Genomic DNA, 18,647 nt, shown 5'->3' on the forward strand with positions numbered 1-18,647 from the left:
AAGGAGCAGGGAAGAGACGACCTGTTGATCCCAGTCATGAAGGAACAGGAGTCTCTATCTGAGGCCAGGCTGCAAGGAGAGGGGAACACTTACAGCATATCGAGTTGGCAGGTAAGAAAAACCCATAACACATTAACCTGCCACAGACACACTGACTGGAACCCGTGCACAAGTGCTGCTGTCCACACCAACATTAAGGACACAGCACAAACCAAAACCACACAGGAATCCATAATTGAAAGCATAATAATGATAAAAATGATTATTTGTACTGTATAAGTCAATATGTCTTGCAAAATATATTTAAAAAAAGATATAAAAAAAGATAAAAAATGTAAAAATGATTAATCTAAGATCATATATATATATATATATATATATACACAGTACAGACCAAAAGTTTGGACACACCTTCTCATTCAAAGAGTTTTCTTTATTTTCATGACTATGAAAATTGTAGATTCACACTGAAGGCATCAAAACTATGAATTAACACATGTGGAATTATATACATAACAAACAAGTGTGAAACAACTGAAAATATGTGATATGTGATATTCTAGGTTCTTCAAAGTAGCCACCTTTAGCTTTGATTACTGCTTTGCACACTCTTGGCATTCTCTTGATGAGCTTCAAGAGGTAGTCCCCTGAAATGGTTTTCACTTCACAGGTGTGCCCTGTCAGGTTTAATAAGTGGGATTTCTTGCCTTATAAATGGGGTTGGGACCATCCGTTGCGTTGAGGAGAAGTCAGGTGGATACACAGCTGTTAGTCGTACTGAATAGACTGTTAGAATTTGTATTATGGCAAGAAAAAAGCAGCTAAGCAGTGGCGTTGCTAGGGCTGGTGTCACCCGGTGTGGTAGAAAATGGTGTCACCCCCTTCCCCCCCACCCCCTCCCCGAAGCAAATTTTTTAGCCATATATGGGGGCTACGGTGGTGCTACTGCCATAGGGGGCATCCGTTAGCTCAGCAGACCCCCCCTAGCAGTCAGAGCCTGGTCTCGGGAGGGGCACTTCCAGATTATTTTCTGTCCGCCACCACAAAACAATGGTGCTTATAGAACAGACTACACAGTGTAGCGGTATACTGTACATTGTGGGGCACAGTGTAGCGGTATACTGTACATTGTGGGGCACAGTGTATAGGTATACTGTATATTGTGTGGCACAGTGTAGCGGTATACTGTATATTGTGGGGCACAGTGTAGAGGTATACTGTATATTGTGTGGCACAGTGTAGAGGTATACTGTATATTGTGGGGCACCGTGTAGAGGTATACTGTATATTGTGTGGCACAGTGTAGAGGTATACTGTATATTGTGCGGCACAGTGTAGAGGTATACTGTATATTGTGCGGCACAGTGTAGAGGTATACTGTATATTGTGGGGCACAATGTAGCGGTATACTGTATATTGTGTGGCACAGTGTAGAGGTATACTGTATATTGTGTGGCACAGTGTAGAGGTATACTGTATATTGTGTGGCACAGTGTAGAGGTATACTGTATATTGTGCGGCACAGTGTAGAGGTATACTGTATATTGTGTGGCACAGTGTAGAGGTATACTGTATATTGTGTGGCACAGCATAGCGGTATACTGTATATTGTGTGGCACAGTGTAGAGGTATACTGTATATTGTGTGGCACAGTGTAGAGGTATACTGTATATTGTGTGGCACAGTGTAGAGGTATACTGTATATTGTGCGGCACAGTGTAGAGGTATACTGTATATTGTGTGGCACAGCGTAGAGGTATACTGTATATTGTGTGGCACAGCATAGCGGTATACTGTATATTGTGTGGCACAGTGTAGAGGTATACTGTATATTGTGTGGCACAGTGTAGAGGTATACTGTATATTGTGTGGCACAGTGTAGCGGTATACTGTATATTGTGTGGCACAGCGTAGCGGTATACTGTATATTGTGTGGCACAGTGTAGAGGTATACTGTATATTGTGTGGCACAGTGTAGGCTATATGTGTATAACAAACATATTTCACATAAAAACTAAGTTACTTGGCTTGGCCCTTGGGGATCTCGGACGCCACTTCAACACTTTGGCCGGGGGCTCGGCGGAGCTGATGTGCTTTATCCTAATGAGAAAGATTTCATAATAAGGATTTGGAGAAGGGGCAGAGGGATAGCAGAGCAGGGAGAGGCTGGTGCTGCTACTAGGGGGTCATACCATGTGGGAGTAATAAAGCCCACCATAATGCCCCCTCCCCCCCCCTAGTAGAAATAATTCTCCTTTTAATGTGACAGTGCAAAAAATACCCCCTTGTAATGCCTCCAGTTGAGCTAATGTCCCCATAGTGCCCCCATAATGTCCCAGTATAAAATACCCCTATATAGTGCCCCCAGTGAATTCCCCCATAGTGCTCCTTTCCCCCTTCTTCCTGCTAGTGCCCCCCATAATGTACCAGTATAAAATGCCCCATATATAGTGCCCCTGTAGATGCCCCTCAGTGTCCGGCCTCTGATAGGCTGCCGGCCTAGTGTCCCCCATAATGCCCCCCAATAATGTGCCAGTAAGTGTCCCCATAGATGCCCCCCCCATCATGTGCCAGTATCAAATGCCTCTCTCCTCCCCTCCACATGTCCCAGTATCATAGTGCCATCTCCCATCCCCCCAATGTGCCAGTATGAAGTGCCTCTCTCCTCCCCCCCCACATGTCCCAGTATCATAGTGCCATCTACCCCCCAATGTGCCAGTATGAAGTGCCTCTCTCCTCCCCCCACATGTCCCAGTATCATAGTGCCATGCCATCTCCCCCCCCAAAAGTGCCAGTATCACATGCCTCCCACCCATGTCCCAGTATCATAGTGCCATTCCATCCCCCCCCCAAAAAAGTGCCAGTATCACATGCCTCCCCCCCATGTCCCAGTATCATAGTGCCATGCCATCTCCCCCCCCCCATGTGCCAGTATCAGGTGCCAACCCCCCTCCCCCCATGTGCCAGTATCAAGTGCCTCCTGCTCCCCCCATGGCAGTAACAGTCGGGTATTAAAAAAAATAAAATAAACACTTCTACTTACCTCCATGTCAGCGATGCAATGCAGACTCTTCCTGTGTCCCGCCCTGTATGTCCATATATGGAGTTAGTGCTTGTGTATTTCAGAAAAGCTTCTGCTGGGATTCGAACCCACGACCTTCTGTATCAGAGGCAAAGCATCTAACCACACGTCCACGAAAACAGCCTTGCTACAGACTGAAAATATATGAGACTTGTACTGTTATAGCTGTACATCTATACACATGACAGCTGCCCTAACACACCCAGCACTGCTATATCTCTATATGACAGCTGTCCCAGCACACTCAGCTCTGCTATATCTCTATAGATGATAGCTGCCCCAGCACACCCAGCTCTGCTACATATGATACACATGACAGCTGCACCAGCACACTCAGCTCTACTATATCTCTATATATCAAGCAAAGGAGCAGGGAAAGGAAGATACAGCGGCACTACAGCAAACACCTTTTGTCTGAGTACGTCCGTGCCAGGACCTGGGGAGGCAGCCGTGGTAAGGTACACAGCAGGAGGTGGTGCTCAGCGTAGTTAAGCGGTAAGTCAATGAAAGTTGAGAGAGAGACGCGGCACTCACCAAACTTCTGAATGCTGTTAGCTGTTTATTGGAGATCGAGCATCATGCGCAAGCAGGGGGGGCGGGATGGCCACAGTGTGCGTCGGCGGCGACGGCCGTTTCGCGCTGGAATAGCGCTTCTTCTGGCCGGATATGACGTGCGTTAGCACGAGTAACCTTATATAGGGGAAGGAAAACCGGGCGTGTCCATGGTGATCCCGGACCTCCCCTGTGTGCAGGTGCTTCAAAAGGTGTACAGACAGAGACACAAGTAAATAGTTCATATTATATAAACAAGTTTTATCCATGAGTACCCGCTCATTAGAGGCGAAGATTTTTCAGTTGGCCGACCGTGAGGTTCGTTTGTTCTGGACGATTAGGTCCTTAACATCCTATAAGGAAAGCTGTCGGGTCCCACGTGGGTTACGAATCTATAAAGAGATCTATCAATACGAAGATGACCCCGAGTTCGTGGAGGCATGGAAAGACATGCACGCCGACTTTTCTATGGAAATCATGAAATTGATTCTAGCACGTGATGAAAAAGAGTACCAGCGAGTCAACACCGACCTTGAAAAGGCACAAGCCGAGCTTAAGGCAAGGATGACAGCCGCACAGTACGGTAGCTTTGAAAAGAAGCTGAATAATAAATTAGCTATCACTCAAGTCGATATTAAGGAGCGGAAGAGGGATAAGTTCTTGCGTGACAAGACGGATTATGAAACAGACAGAGTGTTCGATTGGAACAAAAACCGCGGCCGCCCAAGACGCAACATACGCCGCACCCGCAGCGATTTCTGGACCTCGGACTCTGACTCTAGCCAGTCCGAGACAGGAGTCTCTGGACCAGCCGGGCGCACCACAGATTTACCCCCTTTAGGAGGAGAACCCGGAGGGGACGAGGCCGCCGCAAGAGGCAAAAACATTCAAACTCGCAGATCCACGAGGAGGCGACGCCAAGTCACCTGGAGACAATGACTGTCTCTGACCCTTTGTCTTCTACACCTGCTTCCAGCAATACGGTGATTAACCTCACGCCCCACAGCCTGTCCCCCGGCTGTGTCTCACTCCTCTGCCGGGGACTGGGATACAGCCTGGTTGAACAGTTTGACCCTGTGGGGTTTGAGGTTGACCTGTATAAAGCCGTACGCAAGCTTTTCCTGAGGAAATTGTTTGCTGAGAAGTGCCTACCACGTCCACCGCCTTTACCTGGCGAGGTTCCGGCGTACTTGACGCCAGCTGAGTTCCACCTGTACCCCAGATTTGATGCAGACGAATTGTCATGCATCTATTCTCTGGCAGATATTGAGACCGAAAATGAGGATAACATCCCTTCACAGCCTCATAAATCTTTTTCGGGAGGTATCGGGTCCACGTTCTTGCCCCCCATGCCGACGGGCTCTTCTATTGACCTTTTTTACAAGCAGGTTCTTAGGGATGTACGTGCACTGGTATATCCAGTGGCACCCCCTAACATAACACATGAGGAGAAGACGGCCTTACATTGGCTATGTGGCCTTGACGATGTGGTCATAAAGCCCGCCGACAAGGGGGGCAACGTGGTCCTGATGCCGAGGGCCTATTACCTCGAGGAAGCCTCTAGACAGCTAGACGATGCCACCGTGTATTTAAAACTCAGTGAGAACCCTGTGCCATCCATCCTTGACAGGGTTCACTCACTTCTTTCTAGATACGTTGACCAAAATTTCCTGCCCAAAAGCATTATGGAGAAGCTAGTTCCTAAGTTCCCTAAGTACCCCACGTGGTACTTCGTGCCAAAGGTACACAAGTCCCTACTTCACCCACCGGGGAGACCCATTATTGCAGGTATTGGGTCCCCGACGGAGTCCATTTCGAAGTACGTGGACTGGCTCCTCAGGCCTCTTCTAGTGGGGACTCCCACGTACCTCAAGGACACCGGGGACTTCCTCCGTGCCGTCAATGACCTTGAGTGGCGGGAGGAATTCCACCTTGTGTCCTTGGACGTGGAGAGTCTCTACACCCGCATTCCCCATGATGCAGGCCTTCAAGCGGTGGCGACAGTCCTCTCCCGGACAGATAAAGGCTCCATGTTTTCCCAGTTTGTACAAGAGTCTCTCCATCTGGTTCTCAGTAACAATGTCTTTCAGTTCAACCGCCAATGGTACCGCCAGATACAGGGTACGGCGATGGGTACACCTGTCTCATGTACCTTTGCCAACCTGTATCTGGCGGTATTTGAGGAGACGTACATTTTCTCCTTGGGTAACCCCTTCCTTGTCTACATCCACAGGTTCCTCAGATACGTGGATGATGTGTTTCTGGTCTGGTCGGGCAGCGAAGAGCAGTGTGGACTCTTTGTGCAGTACCTCAATGATATCAATAATATGAACATGAAGTTCACTTTCAACTTCGGAGGCAGATGTCTGGATTTCCTTGACGTACATGTCTCCGTGGTTGAAGGTCACCTGCACACTACAGGTTTCCGGAAACCCACTGCCACCAATTCGCTGCTCCACCAGACCAGTTTCCATCCCCCCGCTGTTAAGAATGCGGTACCATACGGGCAATTCGTCCGGTTGCGCAGAATTAATAGTACCGATGCGGACTTCTTTAGACAGGCTCACCAACTTGTGGGTAGACTTGTGGAAAGGGGTTACCCAAGGAGAACTGTACTGGATGCAATGCATCGAGCAGCTATCCGCCCTCGATCTAGCCTCCTCAGGGACAATAATGGCGAGGACAAGGACGAGAGATTCGCCTTTGTCTTCAAGTATAGCCCTGTAGCTGACACCATCAGACGGGCAATATACAGCAACTGGGACCTTTTGAAGCATGACGCTTCATTGGGCACAGTAGCCTCCAGCAAACCAATTATTTCTTTTAGGAAGTGCCACACTCTAAGGGACAAATTGGTCCAAAGCGTTCTTCGGCAACCAAAAAGGTCTAATTGGTTGAACAGTAGAATTCCTATAGGCAATTACAAGTGTGGTACCTGCTCTTTTTGTCACTTAAATGCCCAGGCCAAAGTTTTGTCCCTAGGGGGCGTAACACACAAAGTACGACAGTTCATTAACTGTCGCACTCCCTTTGTAGTGTATGTCATCTTCTGTACCTGTAACATGTTTTACATCGGGAAGACCATTAGGCCGATGCTTGAACGGGTGCGGGAGCACATCAATTCGATCCGCACCGGGCGAGGTTCCCCCCGCCTAATTGAACATGTACATGCGGCCCACAACGGTGATCCATCTGGCCTCTCCTTTGCGGGCATTGAGGCTGTGGGGCCAATCCTCCGTGGAGGCGACCGCCACCGCCTCTTGCTGCAGCGGGAGGCCAGATGGATCATCAGGACCAATGCCATGGGTCCTCTCGGTCTTAATGACAAAAATGACATGGCGGTTTTCTTGTAGGGGCATGGCCGCGGAGTCTAGTCTGGTCCCGCCTTTGTTCCCCTTTTCACCACCTTATTCCTGTATAATTGTGTATACTACCAATTCGACCTCTTGATAACCCATGATATTATCCCCCTGATAGGCTCAGTGCCTACGTTGTCCGTATAAATATTTCTCAATTTTCTGTCACTGTTAATACCTTCGGTCTGGCTTCTGAAATTTGTTGCCCAATTATAACCCGGGTATCCCATGTTCGTCTTGTCCTGTTTCACATGACATTGTTTGTATAATATGAACTATTTACTTGTGTCTCTGTCTGTACACCTTTTGAAGCACCTGCACACAGGGGAGGTCCGGGATCACCATGGACACGCCCGGTTTTCCTTCCCCTATATAAGGTTACTCGTGCTAACGCACGTCATATCCGGCCAGAAGAAGCGCTATTCCAGCGCGAAACGGCCGTCGCCGCCGACGCACACTGTGGCCATCCCGCCCCCCCTGCTTGCGCATGATGCTCGATCTCCAATAAACAGCTAACAGCATTCAGAAGTTTGGTGAGTGCCGCGTCTCTCTCTCAACTTTCATTATATCTCTATATATGACAGCTGCTCCAGCAAACCCAGCTCTGCTACATCTATACACATGACAGCTGCCCTAACACACCCAGCACTGCTATATCTCTATGACAGCTGTCCCAGCACACTCAGCTTTGCTATATCTCTATAAATGATAGTTGCCCCAGCACACCCAGCTCGGCTACATATGATACACATGACAGCTGCACCAGCACACTCAGCTCTACTATATCTCTATATATGACAGCTGCTCCAGCAAACCCAGCTCTACTACATCTATACACATGACAGCTGCCCCAACACACCCAGCACTGCTACATCTAATACACATGACAGCTGCACCAGCACACTCAGCTCTACTATATCTCTATATATGACAGCTGCTCCAGCAAACCCAAATCTGCTACATCTATACACATGACAGCTGCCCTAACACACCCAGCACTGCTATATCTCTATATGACAGCTGTCCCAGCACACTCAGCTCTGCTATATCTCTATATATGATAGCTGCCCTAACACACCCAGCTCTGCTACATCTAATACACATGACAGCTGCACCAGCACACTCAGCTCTACTATATCTCTATATATGACAGCTGCTCCAGCAAACCCAGCTCTGCTACATCTATACACATGACAGCTGCCCAAACACACCCAGCACTGCTACATCTAATACACATGATAGCTGCACCAGCACACTCAGCTCTACTATATCTCTATATATGACAGCTGCTCCAGCAACCCAGCTCTGCTACATCTATACACATGACAGCTGCCCTAACACACCCAGCACTGCTATATCTCTATATGACAGCTGTCCTAGCACACTCAGCTCTGCTATATCTCTATAAATGATAGCTGCCCCAGCACACCCAGCTCTGCTACATATGATACACATGACAGCTGCACCAGCACACTCAACTCTACTATATCTCTATATATGACAGCTGCTCCAGCAAACCCAGCTCTACTACATCTATACACATGACAGCTGCCCAAACACACCCAGCACTGCTACATCTAATACACATGACAGCTGGAGCAGCTGTCATATATAGAGATATAGTAGAGCTGAGTGTGCTGGTGCAGCTGTCATGTGTATCATATGTAGCAGAGCTGGGTGTGCTGGGGCAGCTATCATTTATAGAGATATAGCAGAGCTGAGTGTGCTGGGACAGCTGTCATATAGAGATATAGCAGTGCTGGGTGTGTTAGGGCAGCTGTCATGTGTATAGATGTACAGCTATAACAGTAGAAGTCTCATATATTTTCAGTCAGTAGCAAGGATTTTCTTATGGCCGTGTGGTTAGATGCTTTGCCTCTGATACAGAAGGTCGTGGGTTCGAATCCCAGCCGAAGCTTTTCTGAAATACACAAGCACTAACTCCATATATGGACATACAGGGCGGGACACAGGAAGAGGCTGCATCGCAGTGCTTTGCCTCTGATACAGAAGGTCGTGGGTTCGAATCCCAGTCACATCTTTCCCTCTCCTGAGGACGGCAATACAAATGGTTCGTAAATGCCGGCCCTGCTGGTGTCACCCGGTGCGGTCCGCACCCCCCGCACCCCCCTTGCAACGCCACTGCAGCTAAGTAAAGAAAAACGAGTGGCCATCATTACTTTAAGAAATTAAGGTCAGTCAGTCAGCCGAAAAATTGGGAAAACTTTGAAAGTAAGGGCTATTTGACTATGAAGGAGAGTGATGGGGTGCTGCGCCAGATGACCTGGCCTCCACTGTCACGGGACCTGAACCCAATCAAGATGGTTTGGGGTGAGCTGGACAGCAGAGTGAAGGCAAAAGAGCCAACAAGTGCTAAGCATCTCTGGGAACTCCTTCAAGACTGTTGGAAGACCATTTCAAGTGACTAGCTCTTGAAGCTCATCAATAGAATGCCAAGAGTGTGCAAAGCAGTAATCAAAGCAAAAGGTGGCTACTTTTAAGAACCTAGAATATTACATATTTTCAGTTGTTTCACCATTGTTTGTTATGTATATAATTCCACATGTGTTAATTCATAGTTTTGATGCCTTTATAGTCATGAAAATAAAGAAAACTTTGAATGAGAAGGTGTGTCCAAACTTTTGGTCTGTACTGTATATATATATATATATATATATATGACGGCCGCCACAGAAGGTCGTGGGTTCGAATCCCAGTCACATCTTTCCCTCTCCTGAGGACGGCAATACAAATGGTTCGTAAATGCCGGCCCTGCTGGTGTCACCCCCATCAATGGTGTCACCAGCACCCCCCTTGCAACGCCACTGCAGCTAAGTAAAGAAAAACGAGTGGCCATCATTACTTTAAGAAATGAAGGTCAGTCAGTCAGCCGAAAAATTGGGAAAACTTTGAAAGTAAGGGCTATTTGACTATGAAGGAGAGTGATGGGGTGCTGCGCCAGATGACCTGGCCTCCACAGTCACGGGACCTGAACCCAATCGAGATGGTTTGGGGTGAGCTGGACAGCAGAGTGAAGGCAAAAGGGCCAACAACTGCTAAGCATCTCTGGGAACTCCTTCAAGACTGTTGGAAGACCATTTCAAGTGACTAGCTCTTGAAGCTCATCAATAGAATGCCAAGAGTGTGCAAAGCAGTAATCAAAGCAAAAGGTGGCTACTTTTAAGAACCTAGAATATTACATATTTTCAGTTGTTTCACCATTGTTTGTTATGTATATAATTCCACATGTGTTAATTCATAGTTTTGATGCCTTTATAGTCATGAAAATAAAGAAAACTTTGAATGAGAAGGTGTGTCCAAACTTTTGGTCTGTACTGTATATATATATATATATATATACATATATATGACGGCCGCCACAGTGCCGATTCATGCTGTCACTAGAGTTTATACACTGTATGTGGGAGCTATAGTTAGTGGAGGATGGGTGAATAGGAGTGTTTAGAGAGCCTTTATTTGGTTTTGATGGTTTACACTGGATCACCCTAAACAATATATATATACTAGGGTCAGATGTAGCTGGCTGTTTGTGGAATCCAGCATTATGGTTATACACAGACTAATAAGTCTCTCACATGCAAGCACGTACACCACCACTCAGTCCTTTTAACTTGTCGCACCAATTAAGCGTTGAGGGTAGATACTAATCCAGTTATATACCTGGGAATTAAGCCTGAGCATGCGAATTCTTGCAACGTGTTTTTGGATATATTCCCCATATTTTTAACTAATAATAAAGTTAATAAAGATCATACATATATATATCAAATTATAAGCCAAAAAATACACATGGATATACTGTACATGGATGATTTTTTCGGTAATTGATCAATTACCAATGATCACTTATTAAATCGACCGTGAGATATATATACGGTATTCTGTCTATGCAATTTTTTGCCTATATATATTTATGTACGTCTTCTTACACCGTCATACACACACATACACATTCAAATCCTCCCATTCACACTTCTAATATCGCAGCACGATTACATTTATTCATTTTATCCGTCAAAATATAAAAATATTTCGGTGACACTTATATACAAATAGAGCTTATCCTTCAATTTATTGTTCATTATTTCTATATTTGTAACAGCATCCATATTTGTTTATATATATTTTTTATATATTTTTTATGTCCTGTTTGGGTAAATAAAGATTTTTGGACCTTTTTATCCTATGGAGTGCTGCCCACTTTTTTTGACTTACCATATATATATATATATATATATATATCAAACAAAAAACAGTAGCAGCACACCACTATATGCGCTAAGACTAAGTGAACAAGTAAATGTGTGAACAGGGTCAAATACATGACGCCATATAGTTACTGCAAAGCAGTGGAGAAGCTCTTAGCGCATATTATTGATCAAAAATATGTCGAGACCCACCTGCTGTATTATGCCGGGTAGCTTGCACCTGCGATTTGTCTCAGGAGGTGCTGTTCCGTTTTTTGATATATATATAGTATAGAGGACTAGGCATCCTCTGTGGAACTTAGCACTCCCCGCCCATCCCCCACCCCTTGGTGCTTTTAATCAGAGAAACAATGGAGCTGGACATTCCGTGTTAGAGTAGGTCCCACCTGATGAGAAGCGACCTTGCCATCTGGTAGGTGGGCCCGACATATATTTGATCAATAATATGCGCTAAGAGCTTCTCCACTGCTTTGCAGTAACTATATGGCGTCATGTATTTGACCCTGTTCACACATTTACTTGTTCACTTAGTCTTAGCGCATATTGTGGTGTGCTGCTACTGTTTTTTGTTTGCTGTATTATGCCGGGTAGCTTGCACCTGCGATTTGTCTCAGGAGGTGCTGTTCTGTTTTTTGAGATATATACAGTCTTGTGAAAAAATTAGGACACCCTTTGAAAGCATGTGGTTTTTTGTAACATTTTTAATAAATGGTTATTTCATCTCCGTTTCAACAATACAGAGAGATTAAAGTAATCCGACTAAACAAAGAAAACTGAAGAAAAGTCTTTTCAAGATCTTCTGTAAATGTCATTCTACAAAAATGCCTATTCTAACTGAGGAAAAAGATAGGACACCCTTGCCCCTAATAGCGAGTGTTACCTCCTTTGGCTGAAATAACTGCAGTGAGACGGTTCTTGTAGCCATCTACCAGTCTTCGACATCGGTCTGAGGAAATTTTACCCCACTCCTCAATGCAGAACTTTTTCAGCTGTGAGATGTTTGAGGGGTTTCTTGCACGTACAGCCCTTTTCAAGTCACCCCACAGCATCTCAATGGGATTCAAATCTGGACTTTGACTTGGCCATTCCAGGACTCTCCATTTCTTCTTTTTCAGCCAATCTTTGGTTGATTTACTAGTATGTTTTGGGTCATTGTCATGTTGCATGGTCCAGTTCCGCTTCAGCTTTAATTTTCTAACTGATGGTCTCACATGTTCTTCAAGCACCTTCTGATACACAGTAGAATTCATCGTGGATTCTATGATGGTGAGCTGACCAGGTCCTGCTGCAGCAAAGCAGCCCCAAACCATGACACTTCCACCTCCATGCTTCACAGTTGGTATGAGGTTCTTTTCTTGGAATGCTGTGTTTGGTTTACGCCAAACATGTCCTCTGCTGTTGTGTCCAAATAATTCAATTTTGGACTCATCTGTCCAAAGAACATTATTCCAGAAGTCCTGGTCTTTGTCAACTTTATCGCTGGCAAATGTCAGTCTGGCCTCGATGTTTCTCTTGGAAAGCAAAGGTTTCCTCCTTGCACACCTCCCATGCAAGTTAAACTTGTACAGTCTCTTTCTGATTGTAGAGGCATGTACTTCTACATCAACAGTAGCCAGAGCCTGCTGTAGTTCTCGAGATGACACTTTAGGGTTTTTGGATACCTCTTTTAGCATCTTGCGGTCTGCTCTTAGGGTGAACTTGCTGGGGCGACCAGTCCTGGGCATGTTGGCAGTTGTTTTGAAAGCCCTCCACTTGTAGACTATCTTCCGGACAGTGGAATGGCTGATTTCAAAATCTTTTGAGATCTTTTTAAATCCCTTCCCAGACTCATAGGCTGCTACAATCTTTTATCTGAAGTCCTCTGACAGCTCTTTTGCTCTCACCATGGTGCTCACTCTCACTTCAACAGTCAGGAGCACACCAAACTAAATGTCTGAGGTTTAAATAGGGCAAGCCTCATTCAACATGCAGAGTAACGATCTACTAATTATGTGCACCTGGTGTGATATACCTGTGTGAGATCTGAGCCAATTTAAGAGGGAATACATGTGAGGGTGTCCTATCTTTTTCCTCAGTTAGAATAGGCATTTTTGTAGAATGACATTTACAGAAGATCTTGAAAAGACTTTTCTTCAGTTTTCTTTGTTTAGTTGGATTACTTTAATCTCTCTGTATTGTTGAAACGGAGATGAAATAACCATTTATTAAAAATGTTACAAAAAACCACATGCTTTCAAAGGGTGTCCTAATTTTTTCACATGACTGTATATATAAAAAAAGAGGAATGTGGGCAGCACCACTGTCTATATAGTGCAGTTGGAGTGCCAGCGGCTGAGTAGGCGATCTACCTCCAAAAATGTAGGATAAAAGAATTCCGCAGCACATCCAAGTGGTAAAGAAGTATAAGAAGCTTTATTCACCAAGCATGCGACGTTTCAATCCTCTCACCACTGTCTGATTATGTAATCAGACAGTGGTGAGAGGATTGAAACGTCGCATGCTTGGTGAATAAAGCTTCTTATACCTCTTTACCACTTGGATGTGCTGCGGAATTCTTTTATCCTATATATATATATATATATATATATATATATATACACACACATACAGTATAAAAATATAAAGAAATAAAAGACCATTGCATAATATAATGTCATTTACCAGAGCAAAAAATGACAATAAAAGTGGAAATGGCGGATAGACCAAGAGACATATGCGAAACATGGAAAAGGTAAAAACGGGGTAACAGGTAAACAATATCACCCCAAGGCGGCGAAGATAAAGAAAATAAATATATAAAAAGGTATGGTTGGTAAGGAGTGAATCCATAATTGAAAGCATAAAAATGATTATTTGTACTGTATAAGTCAATATGTCTTGCAAAATATATTTCAAAAAATCTATAAAAAAATGATAAATAAAAAATTTGGGTAAATAATGTCCTGTTTGGGTAAATAAAGATTTTTGTACCTTTATATCCTATGGAGTGCTGCCCACTTTTTTTGACTTTTATGTATTGAACTTGCTAATATCCATACTGGGCCAGTTGCACCCCCTTGTTTGCATTAGAGACGGTGCTGCCACTTTTTACTTTTTTCTTATATATATATATACACACACACATACATGTGTATGTATATATATATATATATATATATATATATATATGTTTTTTACATTTGAAAAAGAAGCTTTGTATGCTCCGAAACGCGTTGTCATCCTTGAATAAACTGAAGTTCACATCCTTATTTCGTCTGGTCGTTCAGTCGCGCTGACAAAGTGTCTTCACTTCACTTTTATTGATTTTTTGAAATATATTTTGCAAGACATATTGACTTATACAGTACAAATAATCATTTTTATGCTTTCAATTATGGATTTACTCCTTACCAACCATACCTTTTTATATATTTTTTTCTTTATCTTCGCCGCCTTGGGGTGATATTGTTTACCTGTTACCCCGTTTTTACCTTTTCCATGTTTCGCATATGTCTCTTGGTCTATCCGCCATTTCCACTTTTATTGTCATTTTTAGCTCTGGTAAATGACATTATATTATGCAATGGTCTTTTACTTCTTTATATTTTTAGGCTACTTTCACACCGGCGTTAGGTGCGGATCCGTCTGGTATCTGCACAGACGGATCCGCACCTATAATGCAAACGCTTAGATCCGTTCAGAACGGATCCGTTTGCATTAGCATGAACAAAACCAAAAAAAAATATTTCTTTTTTATTTTTTTTGTTTTTGTTCATGATAATGCAAACGGATCCGTTTTGACTTTACATTGAAAGTGAATGGGGGACGGATCCGTTTGAAAATTGAGCCATATAGTGTCAACTTCAAACGGATCCGTCCCCATTGACTTTGCCTCCGCACGGCCAGGCGGACACCCGAACGCTGCAAGCTGCGTTCAGGTGTCCGCCTGCTGAGCGGAGCGGAGGACAAACGGTGCCAAACTGATGCATTCTGAGCGGATCCGCATCCACTCAGAATGCATTAGGACTGGACGGATCCGTTCGGGGCCGCTTGTGAGAGCCTTCAAACGGAACTCACAAGCGGAGCCCCGAACGCTAGTGTGAAAGTAGCCTACTGTATGTGTGTGTATATATATATATATATATATATATATATATATATATGTAAAAAAAAGTGGGCAGCACTCCATAGGATAAAAAAAAGGTACAAAAATCTTTATTTACCCAAACAGGACATGGGTAAATAAAGATTTTTGTACCTTTTTATCCTATGGAGTGCTGCCCACTTTTTTTTTATTTTATGTGTTGGACTTGCTAATATCCATATTGGGCCAGTTGCACCCCCTTGTTTGCATTAGAGACGGTGCTGCCAGTTTTTTCTTTTTTATATATATATATATATATATAAATAAAATATAGGCATATATGTGTGTGTGTGTGTATATATATATATATATATATATATATGTTTTTTACATTTGAAAAAGGAGCTTTGTATGCTCCGAAACGCGTTGTCATCCTTGAATAAACTAAAGTTCACATCCTTATTTTGTCTGGTAGTTCAGTCGCACTGACAGTGTCTTCACGAAGGGTGGATCTCCACGTAGGCCCCACCCTCTCCAATTTCATACTACCGAGAAAGGATGAGTGGAGACATTGCATGCCTTTTGCTCGTTCTCAGGCTGGGTTTGCAGATACCTCCTGACCCGGGGTACTGCATATTGACTGTATGGCTTGCTTAAAAAAGAACAGGGATTTATCCCCACACAAAACTGGATAAGCTAATTGATGGTTTGGTGAATGTCCCATGACCAAAATGTTAGTGTCACAACTGAGAGTGGGGGAAACTCTCAGCCGTTCAATGTAAGCGGATGGATAGTAGCTGCTAGGCCAGGAACAAAGGATCAGGGAGCAGGTCACCTCCTATCGCGTCCCTAATGCTGAACCTGACTCCTAACTGTATGAGCCAACCCAGATGGTAGGAGGGCTCATACTCTGTAACCTAGGGTCCCTACTATCCTTCAGGACCAACCCTGTGCTAGGAGCAGGGTAAGACAACCTGTTCCTCCTAGACACGGAGGAACGGGAGTCTCACTGGCCAAGCTGCAAGGAAAGGGGAAACATATACAGACATATGGATATGGCAGGTGAACTACACCAATACGAAACCTACCTGCCACAGCCTCGCTGACTGGAACCCATGCACCAGTACTGCTGTCCACACAAACACTAAGGACACAGCACACTACAAAACACACAGGTAACCAGGACATCCATAGCTGCAATAAACATAGAATGATAACAACATCAACTTAACATCATGCATAACTTTTATGACCACAAGGGTGGCCCTCACTGGACAGATGGTAAATGAACCAGGAGGATGACTCCAGCATAAACATGGCAGGAGTACCCCTCAGACTTCTGGCATCCAGCAGGAGCTAAATAGCCCAAGCAGCCACACCCACACACCAGGAAAGGAGTTAACCCTTTCATCACCAGACAAGGTAAGTGTCACTTAAAGGAGAAGTGTACACAGAACAAACTCCCTAACACCAAACATAAAAAGTGAACACTTAAACTCACACATTGCCAGAGGCAACCACATGCCATGACAGCGAACAGCCTAGCCTCCAGCTCCAGCTGCTACACTGCCAACAACCATATGTTGTCAACGGCAACCACATGTGAGGCAACAAACACAGAGCCCTCACCTGTGGTTGACAACAAAGAACAACTGCATGCGACCAAAGAGTCATGACCATAACCATGGTCGTGACAGTTAGCCACAAGTTTTTGGATTATTCTATGATATGAGAGCTCTGATTGGGTTGGAAATCTACTTTAAAGTGGTTTTCTGGTTTGTATCACCATATTTTAAAATAATGATTAAAATAGTGGGGAACCCGCGCTGACAATAAATAATTCAACCAGTATATACAGAGAATAGTGGTAGGTTGTGGTGGCTCACTAGCAAGTAGTTAAGGTATGGTGCTGCAAGCTCATATGGAGGGAATCACCCCACCCTCTCTTAAAGGCAAATGTAGTAATAGAATAATGAGCGAGCACTCATACACTTGGCAACCAGATTGACATATGCAGAAAATATTTATTAAATCCCCATAAAATACAAGTAATAAAATTTATAAGAACAATGTAGCAATAATATACAACATTACAGTCACATAAATTGTGGTAGATATGATCGACACTATATTCATATGACTCAATAGTGTCGATAAATTCAATAATATATATCTCACCAAAAAACTTCAAGTATATGCTGTTATTTGGGAAGAGGGGATATTATCTTCTAGCGCTCTATCCCAATTTGGGAAACTGAATGTCACTGAAAATGTTGTAGGTGTATACACTGGGAGCGCAATATGTTCATAAAGTGTCCACAAGAATCCTGATAATGTGAAAAGTCTCTTAAAGCATATCCTTTTAAGCTCGATATGAGCTTTGGATTGAAGAAAACTTTAAATCGATGTTTGGCTTACCGTCTAGTGTCTGCTGTCTCCCTATTGCTTCAATGGAGCTTTAAATACACTGCTCAAAAAAATAAAGGGAACACCTAAACAACACAATGTAACTCCAAGTCAATCACACTTCTGTGAAATCAAACTGTCCACTTAGGAAGCAACACTGAGTGACAATCAATTTCACATGCTGTTGTGCAAATGGGATAGACAAAAGGTGGAAATTATAGGCAATTAGCAAGACACCCCCAATAAAGGAGTGGTTCTGCAGGTGGTGACAACAGACCACTTCTCAGTTCCTATGCTTCCTGGCTGATGTTTTGGTCACTTTTGAATGCTGGCGGTGCTTTCACTCTAGTGGTAGCATGAGACGGAGTCTACAACCCACACAAGTGGCTCAGGTAGTGCAGCTTATCCAGGATGGCACATCAATGCGAGCTGTGGCAAGAAGGTTTGCTGTGTCTGTCAGCGTAGTGTCCAGAGCATGGAGGCGCTACCAGGAGACAGGCCAGTACTTCAGGAGACGTGGAGGAGGCAACAACCCAGCAGCAGGACCGCTACCTCCGCCTTTGTGCAAGGAGGAACAGGAGGAGCACTGCCAGAGCCCTGCAAAATGACCTCCAGCAGGCCACAAATGTGCATGTGTCTGCTCAAACGGTCAGAAACAGACTCCATGAGGGTGATATGAGGGTCCGACGTCCACAGGTGGGGGTTATGCTTACAGCCCAACACCGTGCAGGACGTTTGGCATTTGCCAGAAAACACCAAGATTGGCAAATTCGCCACTGGCGCCCTGTGCTCTCTACAGATGAAAGCAGGTTCACACTGAGCACATGTGACAAACGTGACAGAGTCTGGAGACGCCGTGGAGAACGTTCTGCTGCCTGCAACATCCTCCAGCATGACCGGTTTGGCATTGGGTCAGTAATGGTGTGGGGTGGCATTTCTTTGGAGGGCCGCACAGCCCT

The 18,647-nt window shown here is 44.4% G+C and overlaps 1 protein-coding gene across 1 annotated transcript in view; it reads left to right on the plus strand.

Annotated features, from left to right (window-relative positions):
- LOC120999185 (peptidase M20 domain-containing protein 2-like) overlaps positions 1–18,647 on the plus strand; it is a 132,908-nt gene that overhangs the window by 8,578 nt on the left and 105,683 nt on the right. The gene's annotated exons all lie outside the window — the stretch shown is intronic.

This window comes from Bufo bufo, chromosome 4, assembly GCF_905171765.1.
Source record: "Bufo bufo chromosome 4, aBufBuf1.1, whole genome shotgun sequence".
Lineage (NCBI taxonomy): Eukaryota > Metazoa > Chordata > Amphibia > Anura > Bufonidae > Bufo > Bufo bufo.